Genomic DNA, 17,681 nt, shown 5'->3' with positions numbered 1-17,681 from the left:
TAAATCGAAAACTCATATTTGACCAAATCAAAATGAAACAAACACTTGAGCTAAGACTTTGCATACCGAAAATCAAAAGCAGATCAGAAATATCATGCATGGAAAACAGGACGCCTCAACTAGAATTGAAACCATAACTCTAAATTGCTGAATTAAAAGCATCAAGAGTCGATAACATCAAAAGTAAACTAAAACTGAACCATGAAAACAAGAATTTTTTTCATCGCTCCTTCTTGAAGCGGAAATAGCAAAACTAAAGGATTAAGATAACAAAAACCAACACCAAACCACAACTAAGCTAAACTAAACAAGAACCAAGTGTGTATGCAGCGGAATTTAGGAGTGTGGAGTGTTGGGAGCCCCCATTTCAGCTCTGGAAGAGAGCTGAAAACTACTGAGCGTCGCAGCTTGGAAGCTACCTCCTTCCTCCTTCTCTATTTCCATTTTATAGGAAGGTGTGAAGGTCTTGATCCTTAGGGCATTTGTTGTCTGAAGTCTGCTTTACCCTTTGCCCTTGGGGACCTTTCTTGTGTAATGCATCAGTCTTTTAATTTGGTGCTCCTATTGCATTCCATTTGATTCAACTTGATCCGTTTGTACAGCAAATTTGACTTCTTCTCCTGATCCATTCGTCCGCCCAATTGATCAACTCATTTTCTGGAAATGGCGGACTTTCATACACACCTGGCTCAAAATTAAACGTTAGTTCATAAAATTTGATGTAGTTTTATGATAGAACACATGCGTGAAACGAGCATCAGAGGAGTTTTGGGAAAATTAACCAAAATGCCATTTTAATAATAACATAAATGTCTTTTAGAATATAAAGAGATTTTTCTAACCTGTATTGTTTCATTCGTTATTATTTATCATACATGTGTTACTTACAGTAATTAATATTGATAATGAGGTAGAAGAAGTTGGAAGGATTTAGGATTTAGATGTTTGGGTGACGTGCATATGCAACAAGTTTAATATGGAGAAACTTATTTATATGTGATTAAGTATGCTGAATAAAGTATATTATAATCATAAATATTGGATATATTTTTTATGCATCTACCATAAAAAAGGGAGTGATAAAAAGAAAATTTGTGTTATACAGATAATTGTAAAGTTGCATAAAAAATTAGGTAGATGACTCATGCTCCAATAAGCTACACTATTAACATTCGCAGTGTGGACTTTTTTAAATAAAGAATTCTAAGGTCGACTTTAATTCAACAATTTATATAAATAGATCTCTTTATATGTACTCCACCTAGCATTTTTCTTCAATCAAATTCCGGAAACGTGGTGGTGGATGACGGTGTGGAGAGTGGAAAATGAGATGCCTTCAGTCAATGATTTGAGGATGGTGGATGAATATAGAATATTGAGGAGGGTGGATGGATAGAGAATGAGGCATCCCCCATCTAGGATTTACAAATAATCCTACAAATAGTTTAGGTATGTGAAAGAGCAGGTTCGTGCAGGGTTGTGTATATTCAATTAGTCAGAAGGAAACCCTGATCTAGTCGTGTCGTTGGCACAGAACCCTAAAACTTGTTATCAAAACCTCAACTCACTTCTACTGTTTAATATAATAGAATAAAGGGTCGAATCCCACAGAGATGGATGTGTGTGTAATATAATTGAGATGACATCTTAGAAGGTTGGTTTGCTACCACTCTTGGGTTGAGTTTTATCTAGACACAAAACTGAAAGGGGACCTATACTATCCTGACTGGTGAGATGCTATCATATCGGAACTTGGTTGTGTACGTGAATATAGGAACTAGACTGCTTGAGTGCATGTGGAAAGTAAGAATTTTACTATAAATGGACAAACACGGACAAAAGCGAATCCTACACTGAACTAGCCGACGGCCTGCCAGATCCACAGAAAAGCTGAAAAAGCTAGAGGACAAAAGGTAAAAGGTAGCTAAAAGCAGATTGTGGTCCCAAATTATATGGAGATGTTATCTTCCTCAACAAGTATGCGAAAATGCAGAGAAATGACAACTCCATGAACAACAACTTGAATCAGCTTTTGCTAACAATTTAGATGTCACGACCGCACTTGCTAAGGATAGCATAGTCGGGGAACCGTGACTAGGGGTGGGGGTATAAGAAGCGGGGATAGAATTTAGGGCAAATTAAATCAAACATTGGTTGCAAGACATGACTAATCAAGTGCTGATACATAGAAGAAAAGTTACTCGATCATGAAGACTCGAGTAATTGTTTGTAAAAATTTCAATATATCAGAGTTTTGAACAAATAGACTTTAGTCTTTTAGGATGCACAACGGAAGCAAATGAACGCGGTTCCATGTATGAAGACATGAACCTCCGAGAGTCAAAATCTGACTGAATTAAATGTCTTGTCTCAATAGCACTTCCCGCACCACTTCGCTGCTCAACCTGCACATTTAGAAATATATGCAGGGCTGAGTACAAAAGTACTCAGTGAACACATTGCCGAAAATTACACATATACATTTGAAAATATTGTCAAGCCATCATCACAGTAACACTCGGGGGTGTTATTGAAAATGCCTGAGCTTACTAAAAATATTCACATTGGGTTGCAACCCCTTTTTCGGTACTTAGCCATATCTGATCACATTGTGCCGTCGAGATGGTGTTCTCACACGGTCACCTTCTCTTCCCATCATGTCAGAGGTATTCTTGTGCCGGGAAGGTGGCCACCTTCCACGGTCACCTGCTCTGCCGTTCACGGTCAGAGGTAGCTTGTGTACACTAGTCCGAGCGGGGACACCACCCTCACTGGGACCCGAATTCGACTTATATCATCATTCATAATTCACTTGGCCTTAGCCAAACAGATAGGCATCATACAGAAACATTTATGGCAAGACAACATCTTTAAAAAAAATCACGAACATGTGTTCGTGTTCTCATAAAATAGATTTGTATTTTTAGTATAAGAAAGATCACCTTGATTGTTTAGTTTCCTTAACTTGAATTTCTTACTCCGACCTTACTTGCGGAGATAACCTTTTGAAAACAAACAACGTACTTATAAGACAGTGGAAATTCACATACTTATAGGAATGCATGCCCCTACTTTATTTCTTTTATCATTTGTTCACCGTTAGAAAATTTTAGAAACTTGCATATTAATTAAATTGGGAAATTTAATTAATAGCACTTCTTTATTAAACTTAATTATTTCTGTGACTTGAGAACGTCGTCTCCCTCTTTCTTTCCATTTCCCTAACGGCCGCCTGAGGCGTCGATTGCGACGCCGGTCGGTCGCTTATGCCCAAAATTTCTCCGTTGGCTCCTCGTATTTTCAACCACGATGTCGAATTAAAATCCCAAAATTATATAAGCGTTTAACCAAATTATCGTAAGTTTTCCCTTTGTTAAGAAAAATTATATGTTTTCCGGACTTGGGATAAATTATTCATATTTCAAATTTAATTCGGGATTTAATTAAATAATTTCGTCACGATTAATTATCGACCCAAAGATTTATTTAAAATCCCAAAGCTTAATTATTTCCCCACCTTATATCTCCAATTAAAATTTTAAAGCACAAACAAATAAAAATATGGAGCCCAAAACAATTAAAAAAAAGAAGCCCAAAACTAAAAGTCCAAAAAGAAACAGAATACTCCCCTTCTCCTCACTATCGGTCGTCCCACACTCCATCTCCACCATTTCACACAAAATCCCCAAATCACAAACAAAAATCCCTAATTGGAGAAGACCTTAGTTCCGTCGCCTTCCGTCGCACTCCATCGCCCAGCTTCCCCTTCTCCACTTCTTCCCTTTCTTTCTCTTCTTTCCAGCCTCACGCCGCCTCCCCCCTCTCTCTCTTGATCCGCCGTCGTCGTTCATGCACAGGCGGCGGCTTCGGCCTCCTCCGCGCCTCATGTTACCGGAGCAGCCTCCCGGCGCCACTCCAGCCCCGGCCACTGCCTCCTCGCCGAACTCCCGGCAGGTGTTGTTAATTTTTAAACTTCTTTCTCTTTTCTTTTTATTTTATTTTATTTCCTTCTCTTAAAGATTTAACCTTTGATTTATGTGTTTTGTGTTTTCATCTTGTAGATTCATCAAGATTGTGAAGTTATCCTTGGCATGAGGGGTGTGGGCTGTCGGAGCTGCCGACGGATTCCAGATAGGAAAGTGTCCACAAAATCAACTTTCTAACCTTGGGGTTATTATCGAATTCATTTTGGGGTTTCACGTTCTTTGATCTACTTTAGCATTTCTTGTTACTTGGAAGACTTGGGTGACACATATTAAACTTACTGTGGCTTGGGGTTGTGAATTCCAAATTTGGGCAGATTCTGTCTTCAAAACAAATATGCATATGCTTGTATGTAAATGTAAAGGAAAGAAGGGTTTGGGATTCACCTTTTTGATGTGGAATAAAGGGTTGTTAGATTGTAGTGCTTGTCTATACAATTATCTGCAGCTCTCCACCTTCGATTTCTATGTGGAATTGTTGGAAAGAAAGTTTGATTGTGATGTTGGTGGGTAAAAATGATTGTGATATCTATATACATATACACAAAAGATGGAAGATGGCAGTGAACCTTATCTGGAAGATAGAAGTGAACCTTATCTTTCAAAATATTCTGTCAGAGGATATGATTTCCTTCTGCCCTCTAATTAATGCAGCATTAAATGCTTCATGATGACATTTACTCTCTCGAATCTTTCCAATGTTATATTAAATTTTCTTTTTTTTTCTTGTTTATTATTTTAATTATTTGAGTATTTATTTACTTGTTCATTTAATTTGGTGTAGGTATAATCGGTTCAGGTTCGTGGCTGGCCGCGTTGAAGTTCCCGATTTTTATTAGAACGCAGGATGTATAGATTAAATTTTGTTGGACTTTTGTTGGATGTATCGGACATCAAAATTTTGATTTTGGGATCTTATTTATTTATTTATTTAAATTTATTATTTTCATATAGGTGTAATATATTTACATGTTCTATTTACTTGCCTATCGTCAAAACAAACCACGACGATAATCTATCGTGGCTCGGATTTAATCGCACAAAAGTTAATTATTTAGATAATCGAGCTATTAATATTGATTATAATAATATCGGCTTAGCGGGTCGTTACATTAGATCTGAAATTAAATCCTAAATGAAGTGATAAAATATGCTAATCGCAAGTTATGTAAACTGACTAACATGCAAGGTGACGGAAACTAAACAACTACGAATTTCATGCATTTTCCTTGAGTTCAACCGATAGTGACACTTGAAATATTGCTCAAAGAAACCAGATCTCATCTAACAAAGGAAATCCATGCAGGTAAATAACGAAATCAACGCTAAACTACTAGATCTAACTAATCATGGTAGAAAGAAAGTATTCATAACCGAAATACGAAAAGGAAACCAACTTCGACTTCATTATGACTAGATCCAAGCACGAATTGTTCAAAACAAAGGAAATAACTTCGATCAACAAACAACCTTAAAATAACTTGAGTTTTTCTATGGAAACTTAAGACAAAAGAAGTAAGATTTTTTTAGGCTGCTCAGAGCAATGTAACAGCAAATTGTTTTTTACTACAACGGCTGACTGGAACGGCAATGAACTCCCCTCCAGCAGTATGCCGAAGTCTTCAGGCAGATGTGGACTGAGAGCGAGGAACGAGAAGTGGTGGAGCGAGTCTCCAAGTGTATGGAACTGGAACCTCCAAGTACGGGAGAGTCTCTTCTTTCTTCATGTGACCTTCTATTTATAGGTTGGCTTGCCCTAATCTCTAAGGCTGCCTCATCATGTGAAATGTCATCTTTGCCCCTCAAATAGTTGGTCGTTTCCTAGCAGATCCTTCCTTCTCCATCTTAAGCCCTGTGGCATGCATCCTGACCTGACCAGTATTGCACCCTTCTAGCGTCTTTTTCGCCTTCGACACCTCTTCTCCTAACTTGTACCCTTTTCCTGCACACTTCAGCAACTTTCTTGCACATAACAAGGTTGATCCCTCCTAATCCATCATTCAATTTAGGTAATTCCTAAACATGCATGCCATGTCTAATTCCTAAATTTTCAATTAACTCATGGAAATTTTATTGAACAAAGAGGAGGCAGAGAATTAGGAACATAGGTTCGATTCCCCTTATCCTAGTTCCACGAGATAATTTCCGACCGTATTCTTTTTCGCATATCTCCAATCTTTTTACTCACGCTCCTGAAATTCTAGTGCAGAAATTAACAAGGAGACGCCTCATTTTTTTATTCTTTGTTCCAAGTTCGGAAATGTAATGAACACACTCCTTAAACATCCCAATTCCATTCCACGTTAGTTAAAGCATGAACACTTACAATATGCATAATGTCCCCCTTTCATCAACAAGGGATGAGTGAATAAACCCAACAAACTTGAATCTTTAATCAAACGGACATTAACTCTAAGAATGAGTGAATCAATATCTTTGAAATGCATTTTATTGGGCTATCATGATGGAGTGAAAGGGTATAGACTTTGGAGCACTGAAATCGGAATACAGTTATCAGCAAGGCTGTGATTTTTAGATTTTTACTAAAGATGAGATGACGTACAATTATAAACAAAAGCAAAGATCTGGGGAAGGTCTAGAAAATATTTATGTTGATTTCTACCATTTTAACATTTGAGCCCAAAGTAAAAAAAGAAAGAGGCCCAACTTAAAAGTTAAACCCACTCTCTTCCGTACTCCCTCTCTTCTTCCTCATTTTTCACAAAGAACAAAATCCCCCAATTGAGATTCCTAAAGCGTACAGCCCTCACTTTCCCGTCGCCATCTCCGATTCACTTACTCTCTCCACAAATCGTCGCCTTCTCCGAATCTCACCCACAAACCACCGCCATTCTCCCTCCATTCTCCATCGCCAAAACAGCCCCGTCTCGGCTATCCGAAGTCAGCCGCTGCTGCTGTACCGATCAGCCTCCGTCGCTGTCCACCGTGGAGTCACCGCAGCCGAACAGCAACGCCGAGTAGGCGCCTCGCTGTTGTTGCTCTGCCACTCACTGTCCGGCAGCCTCCGAAACAACCCCGGACAGCCCCGAAACACCCCGAAAGATAAGTTCTTTTACAAAGCTATGTTCTTTCGTTTTCAGTTTTCAATTACTCTGTGATGGGTGTTCAATTGGGTTGTTCGATTCATTGTTGATTGATCAGTGATGTTCAATTGATGTTATGTGTGTTGTTGATTGAGTTACTTGTGGGAGTTGTGTATGGTAATATGCTGTATACGATGCTAAAAGTTCATGATTCGGAGATGGGAAGGAATTATACCTCGCGATGTAAACTTGGTTGTGGAGTTTGTAAGGTCGAAAGGAATGAACTCCTTTCGTGACTTGCAGTGATAGGAAAAAGAAGGGAAACTAACAGCTCTTCTACTCCCTTTTCTCTTTCGGCTCTCTCTCTGAATTTGCTTGGAATTTGCAGATGTGAAGTGAGGATGGGAAGTGACTACCGTGATATTTGAGGGTGTAGGATCGTGTGAGTTAATTGAGATTAATTCTCAATTAATTGGTGATTTAAGGGTAATTAGTGGCTGCACTTAAATTCTATGATTATCCTCATGATTAGGATTTATTGGGTGGTTTAATTGGTAATTAGTGGCTGAGTTAATTGTTATAAATCCTCATGATTAGGATTTATTTCGGTGTTTAATTCTCGCAGGTAACGGCTACGGAGTGGGATGGATGCTGAAGCCGGAGCAGATTTTTGGTTGGAACTACCGTGAAGAAGAAAAGAATTGGGCTCAATAGATCTCCCACGATTTTATTTAATTTGATTGGACTCATTTAGTTGGGAGCCCAACTTGTAGTATATTTTATTTATTTGATTTTGGACTTCCATTTTTTCCATGGCCCAAAGCTTTTTGTAAAATAAACATTGGACTTTATTTAATTGAGAAGCTCAAATATTTACTTCACATTTTGCGTTTCTTTTATTAATTAAAGTTCACAGAAAACTTTAAATAATTTCGCCGTCTCATTCCCAACAAAGATTAACATCACCCAACACAACCAATTAATATTTAGGGGCTGTTCAAGTTGGCTGACATGATATATGCTCAATTTAATCTGATCCGGTTTTGGCACTGTTCCATCATGGTTTTAATCCTTGAGTTCATTGTGTTCAAGCTTATAGGAATGCTTCCGGAAATACTAATTTTATTTTGTTTATCAATTTTTTTTAATAATACCCACCATATGCAATTCCAACTCTGCCCTCAATTGAAATGCGTCTCTCCATCGCTAACGGCCACCCCGGAATGGCCGGCATGCTGATAAGATATATCCTCAACATGTATTGCAGTTGGCCTTAGCTCCTTCAAAATCTCCTCAATCCTCCTTCCCCTACTACCCAATTCGCTATTACCCCCCAAATCCTCCCTCAAATCTCCACCAAGTTCACTTTCCCCTGCTCCACCATCACTAATTGTAGAATCCCCAATTCCTGAGACACCAGAGCTAGGGCTTGCACCTCTCTCGGCTGCAACATACAATTGCAAGGCCATCTTCTGCATCAATTTCAACATATTCAAGAATCCATTATTCCGAGATGGGGTTAAGCTCTGCTGCAACCCCAGAAGGGTTGCGAAATCAGGCAAAACCTTAACAATTGCAAGGGACGCGTTGCAGGGAGGAAGAGGAAGGAGGGGAGGAGATGAGGGGTTGGTTTGAGGAAATTCTTTTGGTGATGGTCTTGGAGAAGATTTATCGATGAGGTGGTGTGGGGATTTTTGTGGGGTTGAAGAATGGAGCGGCGGAACGATGAAAGAGGGAAGAGATGGGTAAATTGGTAATCTCCATCCATTACTGGATCCGAATTTCGAGACAGGAAATGATATAGCATCTCCTTCGGCTGAATTGGTTTAAGAGGATACCTGGAGTGAACAGTGCGGGCCCGAAAAATAACAGCGGGCTTCAGTAGGCTTAAACAAGTATCTTGAACACCCATCAAGTCCAAGATATAAGCCCATTTCTGCTCATATCAAGCAACTTGAACATGCCCTTAGTGTTGTTCTAAATATTAATTCTTCAAAATCGGTCCTTGATTTTAATTACGTCCAAAATTAAATATTATTTTCTTTTGTTTTCTTCAGAAATTCCATCTTAAATCACCATATCGCATTCAAAGAAAAAAAATTTATTATCCGAAAATCGCGGGTGTTACATTTTTATTCGATGAATACGTAACTGCTTAAAAGTATATGAATGTAAATTTAACATAGATATGAGTAATTTCAAATATTAATATATTAACTGTTTTAATTTAATATTTTTATCAATTTTAAAATTCTGCGGAGATTGTTTATTGTGAGAAGTTAACATCAATTATCATTACTTCAGTTATCAATAGTTCATTTATTACCTACATCCTTAAGTTCTACTCAATTAAACCCCAATCAACATTTTAATAAACATTGATTTCTTTTTCATCGATGACACAACCCTCAATTTAATATAGTTTTAATTTTCATCGTCTTCAATGGTCACAACTCAACGAAATAAAATATTTTCATATCATATATTCATAATAAATAATTGATTTTAATATACTAATATACATGAGTAAAGTAAATATACAAAAAAATGCAATAAAAACTATATTAAATAAACATATAATTAAATTTATTTATGAAAGTAAAAAGGTTGTTAAATAAAAAAAATTAGTGATACGCAATTTCTGATTGAACTAGAAGAAAAGAAAATGAATAAGTTTTATCACAACCAATGAAAGATTGCCACATCTAAACTACATTCTCTACGGCCTATGTTGGCTAACCATTAGAGCATACACAACGGAGAGCAGGCGCTCGTCCGTCCGTCCGTGCCAGAGGCGCGGCACTGTTATCCGCCGCTGCGCTCTTGCCGCTGGCACGGCGCTGTTCGATGCATCGAGCACATCCGTGCCAGCGAGCAGGCGACGTGGCAGCGTGTGATTGGCCAACGACATATCCGTTGGAAAATCATTTTTTTCTAATTTTTTTAAATCGAAAATAATACCAAAAAATAAAAAAACATATTTTTCCAATCCCAAAAAAATGGCCATTTTTTTGCCCTTTTTATGTATTTTATGATTTTTTCCCCAAAATCATCTATAAATACACACATTCATCATCCATTTTTCACATCAAATCATCTCTCATTCATCTCTCATTCATATTGTTCATACAACTTATCTACGCCTTCATCTCTCACTCAAAACCTCAAATGGATTTCACCCATCTCATTGCGGAAGCGGAGCGCGAAGAACAAGAATACTACGAACAACATCGTGCCGCTTATGAAGCATATGTCGCAACGAATACCCCCGCCCCTCCTCCTCAACCAACTAAATCAACTAGCCGCTACATCCATCGTGACCGGGATGAAGCCCACGAAAGGCTCGTCGCCGACTATTTTTCCGACTCGTCGCGATTTTCGGAAGATTACTTTAGGCGCCGTTTTTCGCATGTCAAAGCGCTTGGTTATGCGTATTGTCAACACATTGTCCGCCCGTGTTGAATTCTTCCAAACAGGTCCAGATGCAGCCGGTCGATAAAGTCTCTCGGCATTGCAAAAGTGTACGTGTGTCATCCGACAACTCGCTACTGGGCAAACGTCCGACCTCTTCGACTAGTATTTGCATGTCGGTGAGTCCACTGGAATCCTTTGTCTTAAAAATTTATCGTACAACTTTCGGTGATGATTTCCTTCGGGCACCCACCACCGATGATTGCCAACGGTTGCTTCGTCTTCACGAATCAATCCATGGCTTTCCCGGAATGCTTGGCAGCATTGATTGCATGCATTGGAGGTGGAAGAATTGCCCGACTGCTTGGAGGGTGCAACACTTTAGCGGCCACAAAGGCGGCGGCCCAACACTTATCCTTGAAGCGGTCGCCGACTACCGCCTATGGATTTGGCATGCATATTTCGGTGTTGCCGGATCCAACAACGACTTGAACGTGCTCTATTCTTCACCCCTCTTTAATGATGTGTTGAATGGTGTAGCACCGGCGATCGACTTCACCGTCAACGGAAATATATACCACATGGGTTACTATCTCGTCGATGGTATCTACCCAAGGTGGTCGACTTTCGTGAAGACGCTCAGCAACCCGCAAGACCTGAGACGGGTTCTTTTGCGCAGCGTCAAGAGTCCGTGCGGAAAGACGTCGAAAGAGCCTTTGGGGTCCTTCAAGCCCGATTCAACATTGTGAAGGCCCCGGCTCGGTTGTGATACGTGAAAAATATCGCCGATATCATGTACACGTGTATTATCTTACACAACATGATTATAGCCGACGAAGGACCGAGGGCGGCTAGCTTCTACGACGAGGATGAAGCCGGAAGCTCAAGTGCGAGGTCTCCCCCACGCCGAGGTGTGCATACGACGGTGGGTGAGAGGATCGAAACAAGGCACACAATGCGCGATACCCGAACCCACGTTGAGCTACAAGAAGACCTAATCAAACACATGTGGGCGAAATTCGGCCACGAGTAGTGGGTTTTTAATTTTATGAATTTAATTAGGTAATTTTTAATTTTTAGGAGTTTAATTATGAAATTTTAATTTTTAGGATTTTAATTATGTAATTTTTATTTTTTAGGATTTTAATTATGTAATTTTTAATTTTTAACGTATTTTGTAATATTATTCCGGGTATGTGTAATGTATTTTAATTTTGTGGAAATGTTTTTATTTAAATTGAATAATGTAATGGTGGGGGGACCCTTGTGCTCGTGCTTACGGAAGAGGGCGGTTGTGGGTGTTGTGCTCTTGCCTAATAGCAGGCAGGGCCGAGCCCACAACCGTACTCGTTGGCAAGAGCACGGTTGTGGATGCTCTTAGTGCTCTCAATATTGATGTGACTAATTCCATTTCTATTTATTTTGATTCATTTTATAGGACACTCACGTTTACGCAATTGCTAACTAATAGGTTCGATATTTTTTCTTTATGAGTTACTGAGAATTTGCTAAATGCTATAAACTTATTGGTTAATAAATATTTTGTTTCAAATTTTAATATTTTTATATTAAAATATTATAAAAGTTTTACCAAAATGTATAATATTTCATCTTTTAGAAATAGGGATCTCATTTACTATAGTTTTGCACAAAAAAATTTCATCTTTTTTCTTTATATAATTTCTTTTTTGGTATAAGTATTTTTCAGTACCATTTGTTGTCCACTTATGTAATTTTAATTTAATATTTTAATTATTATAATTTATGCATAGTACTTTTCTACAAATTTTGGCGTGCAAAACTAAATATTTACGTAATAATATTATTATTATAAAGTAATAAAAATAAATGCATAATGGTTTTGTTGGATTATTGTTTATTTTTATCAGTACAGTACACCATATATTAAATGTTGATATATGTTAGTAGTTCTTTGAATGGCCTTGATTGGTATTTATAGATTTACAGTTTTGCGCAGAAAAGGATGTTAATTGTATTTGGGTTTACTAAGATAGTAAATTGTATAATTGCAGTGGTATTATGATTTGTTTATGTAGTTAGATATATATAATCATTTTATAGGTATTATGATTTGTTTATGTAGTTAGATATATATAATCATTTTATAGTATATATGTATGATGCAATTTTTATTAGTACTAAAAATACCTTCAAGTATACGGGATATAAATAGTATAGCTAATGGTCAGTACCGGATATCGAACACATGGAAAACAATCACAGACTGTCTACCTTTTACTAAGCTTCTTCTACTATTTGGAAAACCAAATTTTTTTTTTGAATTTTGAAAATAAAAAATTTTAGAAACATAATTAAACAACTTAAGCAGAAGAAACACAAAGATAAACCATATGAGATAAGAGAATTCCAGTGATGTGCTTTCACAGTTATGGTTATACAAATTCCAACTACAACGCCCTATCATAGTTCTTAGTTCAGGGGGACAAGTCGCCTAAGTTTTGCTCATTTGATACAAAAGTAGATTACTTCACTAGGGGCGTCAATCCTATATTTGTAACTCCCTAAACCTCCTAAGACCCTTGCAAAGTCCCCACTCTCAATTAACAGTGTCGTTTTAAAGGAAGCTAATTGTAGTGTCAACTAAGCCGATTTAACTCGCCAACCTCCTCTCACGATTATGTAGCAAGTCAATTAAATCATGAGGTTAAGGATGAAAGTCAGTGGTTAAGGATGAAAGTCAGTTTTATTGTTCTGGTTGTGGAAAATTTGATGGATCTGGATTCATGAGGTAGAATTTCATTTTTTATTTTTTTATTTTTACATCTTTCGTGTTTTGTTTTAACATTGTTATTTTTGTTTTGTTATTATTAATTAATTTGTATTATAGGTATATGTCGATATTTGAAGTGTTCGATGGTACTTGCACTGCACGATTGGTTCTTTGGGATAAGGAATGTGTTCATATTATGAACAAAAGGGCGGCTGAGGTTAATTCTCGAGAAGCATGTTAAATGTTATTATTATAATTTTATATGTTAATTTGTTTTTGTACAGAAATTTTTATTTTAGTTTAGTTGTGATAAATTATTTTTATTGGTAACAGTATCAAAATTATATCAGGATTATATCCGAGAGAGCTACTCACACTCATGCAAGACCATGCAAGCTCCCATACAGTCGACCATACGCGAACATCTTCTCATGCAGCTGGAGTTAGTTAGTTGGTTTAGTTGATTGTGACAGCTGGAGTTAGTTACTTTCGGTTATGTAGTTAGTTGAGTAGTTAGTCGGCTAGCTTAGTATATAAGATGTACTTTGTATGCTTTCATAATCAATCAATAAGATCCAATCTTTTCTTCCAAAATATCTTTCTTCTCTCATTCATTTCAATCGAGTCAGCTTTATCCTCTTGTTATGGTATCAGTGACAAAAATGCTTTCGCCTCCTTTCCTTCATATCTTCAAATCTTCAAATCCTCAAATCTTCATATCTTCAAATCTTCAAATTTCCAATCCTTTTCTTCTCTGATCTACTCAATCTCAGATCTCTCTCTCTGGTTTTTCAATGGCTAATCGAAATCGTGTGGCTCAACTTCCAACTGAGGACACATCCAGTCCTTACTTCCTTCATCCGCGTGACAATCCTGGAATTAATCTCGTTCCTCAACAGCTCACTGGATCAAACTATGCTACGTGGAGCAGATCGTTCACCACTGCTCTCCTTGCTAAAAACAAGCTCGTTTTTGTTGATGGATCCATCCTTCGTCCTGCTCGTGATGATCTCCTATATCAACCATGGATTCGATGCAATAGTATGGTGATCTCATGGCTACGCAACTCGTTATCTCCACAACTTTCTTCGAGCATCATGTATCTGGACGATGCATATGCTATCTGGTTCGATTTGAAGGAACGATTCTCCATAGGAGATTCAGCTCGAATCTACCAGCTCAAACAACAACTCATGTCTCTATCTCAAGGATCATCGGATGTCAATACATACTTCACCAATCTACGCATAGTTTGGGATGAATTCAAGAGCTCGCAACCGATTTCATGGTGCACCTGCACCCGATGCACCTGTGATAGTACTTCGAAGTGGAATCAGTTTCAGGAGAACGATTGCACAATGCAGTTTCTCATTGGACTGAATCCTTCATTCTCTCAGATAAGATCTCATATACTCTCAATGATTCCTTTTCCTTCATTATCAAAAGCGTTTTCTCTGGTAATTCCAGAAGAAAGACAGAGACTCATTAATGGAAATGCTCTATCTACTAACTCTTCTCCAATTCCAACCGCTAGTGAATTACCTTATGCTAATGCAGCCTCTTCATTTGGCAGAGGATTGAACAAATTCTTATGTTCTCACTATGGAAAAACAAATCATCCGGTTGAAAAATGCTTTATTCTCCATGGCTTTCCACCAGGTTTTGGCCGAGGCAGAGGCAAACCTCCACAATCTGCTGGATTTCCTTCACATGCTTCTGGTTTTGCTGGAAATCCAAACTCTCATCAGCAGAGGTCTATTAATCATGTTGAAGACACTGCTAATTTTCCAAGTTTTGATCAGTATCAACAGCTTATCAGTCTCTTGCAAAGTCGGAAACTCCACAATCTCTCCACACCAGCAAATACCTCAGCCAATGACCTCTTTGCTCAACCCTCACTTCAAGCTTCATCATCCAACAACTTCTCTGGTACTGTTTCCTTTACTCCTTTCATAAATTCTATCTCTTCTTCATGTTCCAGTTCACATACTTGGATTCTAGATACAGGTGCTACTCACCATGTATGCTATGATCAATCTCTCTTCACTTCTGCCGCACCTATTTCAAATGCTTCAGTCAATCTCCCAAATGGTAATACAGCTCCAGTTACCCATCTAGGTACTATACAACTCACTCCTCTCATTACTCTCACTTCAGTTCTTCATGTACCATCATTCTCCTTTAATCTGATATCAGTAAGTGCTATCACTCAAACATCAACTTGCACTGTCATCTTTACTGATAATGCCTTCCAAATTCAGGAAGCTTCACTGGGGACAGTGATTGGGAGGGGTAATCGAGTTGGGAACCTATACATCTTTGATATTTCACAAGCATCTCAGCCTTGTTCAAGTTCAAATGTAACACATTCTTTCAATTCTGCTTCTATAAATTCAGCTGTAAGCCTTGACCTATGGCATCAACGTTTAGGTCATCCCTCATTCAATAAATTGAAACTTTTATCCACCATACTGTCTCCCTCAAACTCTCAGTTCACTACTTGTCAAATATGCCTCATTGCCAAACAAAAGAAGCTTCCATTTCCTGCCTCAACATACACTTCTTCTGAAATTTTTGATATGATCCACTGTGATATATGGGGTCCCTTTTCCACACCTACACATGATGGTTTTAAGTATTTCTTAACCATAGTGGATGACTTCTCACGATTTGTTTGGACCTTTCTTCTCATCCACAAATCTGAAGTACAATCAGTTCTCACTCAATTTTTTGCCACTGTCAATACTCAATTTTCCAAGAAAATAAAAGTCATGAGGAGTGACAATGCCCCCGAATTCAATCTCCAATCTCTCATCTCATCATATGGGACTATTGCTCAGCATTCTTGTGTGGAAACTCCACAACAAAATGCACGGGTTGAAAGGAAACATCAACATCTCCTTAATGTAGCCCGCAGCCTTCTCTTTCAATCCCACTTACCTATTTCATTTTGGGGGGAATGCATTTTGACAACATCTTTTCTTATCAACAGAACACCATCTTCTGTCCTTCCATAAAACACAACCCCTTTCCAAGCTCTATTCAAGAAAGCTCCATCCTACTCAAATCTGAAAACCTTTGGACGCCTTTGTTTTGCATCCACTTTGGATAAGAGCAAAAACAAGTTCTCTCCTAGATCCATCAAGTGCATCTTTATTGGATATCCATCAGGCTATAAAGGATATAAAGTCATGGACTTAGATACTCATGAAATTTTTATCAGCAGAAATGTATCTTTCCATGAGACTGAATTTCCTTTCTCTTCTCAATCTCAGTCTGTTTTCCCATCTTCACTCCATACTCCCACTGACTCTATCATTTCTCAGATTCCTTCATCTCCTGATACTCCTTCTGATCCTCTCATACCTCAGCAAGCTCCCATGTCTACTACTTCAAAATCTGGCAGACACCTTAAACCTCCATCCCATCTTGCTGATTACATTTGTAATTCAGTCACCACATCGTCCAAATACCCCATCTCATCTTATTTCTCCCTATCAAAATTATCTAAGCCTTACCAAAAATTCATCATTCTACTCTCCACACTCTCTGAGCCTTCATCATATAAGAAAGCCTCTCAAAGCCAAGAGTGGATTTCGGCTATGCAAGAAGAGCTGCAAGCTTTGATCAGAAATAACACTTGGCTTATCACTTATCTACCCCCGGGTAAAGTCCCCATCTCTTGCAAGTGGGTATATAAAATCAAATTTAAGGCTGATGCCACTGTGGAGAGGTTTAAAGCACGTTTGGTCGCCAAAGGATTCACTCAACAAGCTGGTGTTGATTATCATGACACTTTTTCACCGGTTGCTAAGCTCACAACAGTTAAATTGATGCTATCTCTTGCTGCTATAAAGGGTTGGACTTTAGCTCATTTGGATATCAACAATGCATTCTTATATGGAGATTTAGAAGAAGAAATTTACATGACATTTCCTCCTGGTTTGCTGATCACTGACCCCCTCCCGGCTCTGAACAGCTTGTTTGCAGACTGAAAAAGTCCCTTTACGGCCTCAAGCAAGCCTCCAGACAATGGTACTTGAAGTTCTCTCAAGTTCTCTCAGGCTTCGGCTTAACTCAGTCAGCTTCAGACCATTCTCTATTCTACAAGTATTCATCATCTGGTAGCTACTTTGGTGTGGTCATTTACGTAGATGACATACTTGTGGCTAGTAGTGATGACAACATGATCTCTGAGTTTAAAATTTTCCTTGCTGAGCACTTCAAATTCAAGGATTTGTGCTATCCGAAATATTTCCTTGGCATTGAAATTGCTAGGAACAAATCTGGAATTTTTATCTCTCAGCACAAATATGCATTAGATCTGGTCTCTGATGCTGGATTACTCGGTTGCAAGCCTGCCTCTACTCCTATGGGTTCTATCAAGCAATTACAAGTTAATACAGGACCTCCACTCGAAGACCCAACAATTTATAGAAGACTAGTTGGAAGACTTGTATATCTCTGCATCACACGCCCAAACATCACATT

At 38.2% G+C, this 17,681-nt stretch overlaps 3 long non-coding RNA genes across 3 annotated transcripts; 2 read left to right on the top strand and 1 right to left on the bottom strand.

Annotated features, from left to right (window-relative positions):
• The first annotated feature begins 3,630 nt into the window (after positions 1–3,630).
• LOC121785533 lies at positions 3,631–4,934 on the top strand. The gene is made up of 2 exons (XR_006046963.1): positions 3,631–3,954; positions 4,062–4,934. It is a non-coding gene; the product is annotated as an uncharacterized LOC121785533 (long non-coding RNA).
• A 428-nt stretch (positions 4,935–5,362) lies between these two features.
• On the bottom strand, positions 5,363–7,399 carry LOC121785534. Its single transcript, XR_006046965.1, has 2 exons — positions 7,263–7,399; positions 5,363–5,941 (listed from the first exon to the last, which is right to left on the bottom strand). It is a non-coding gene; the product is annotated as an uncharacterized LOC121785534 (long non-coding RNA).
• LOC121785535 lies at positions 7,399–7,908 on the top strand. Its single transcript, XR_006046966.1, has 2 exons — positions 7,399–7,513; positions 7,653–7,908. It is a non-coding gene; the product is annotated as an uncharacterized LOC121785535 (long non-coding RNA).
• The last annotated feature ends 9,773 nt before the right edge of the window (positions 7,909–17,681 follow it).

The sequence above is a fragment of the Salvia splendens genome, chromosome 21 (assembly GCF_004379255.2).
Source record: "Salvia splendens isolate huo1 chromosome 21, SspV2, whole genome shotgun sequence".
Lineage (NCBI taxonomy): Eukaryota > Viridiplantae > Streptophyta > Magnoliopsida > Lamiales > Lamiaceae > Salvia > Salvia splendens.
The sequence above is the reverse complement of the archived record's forward strand: the minus strand, read 5'-3'. Positions and strand labels throughout refer to the sequence as shown.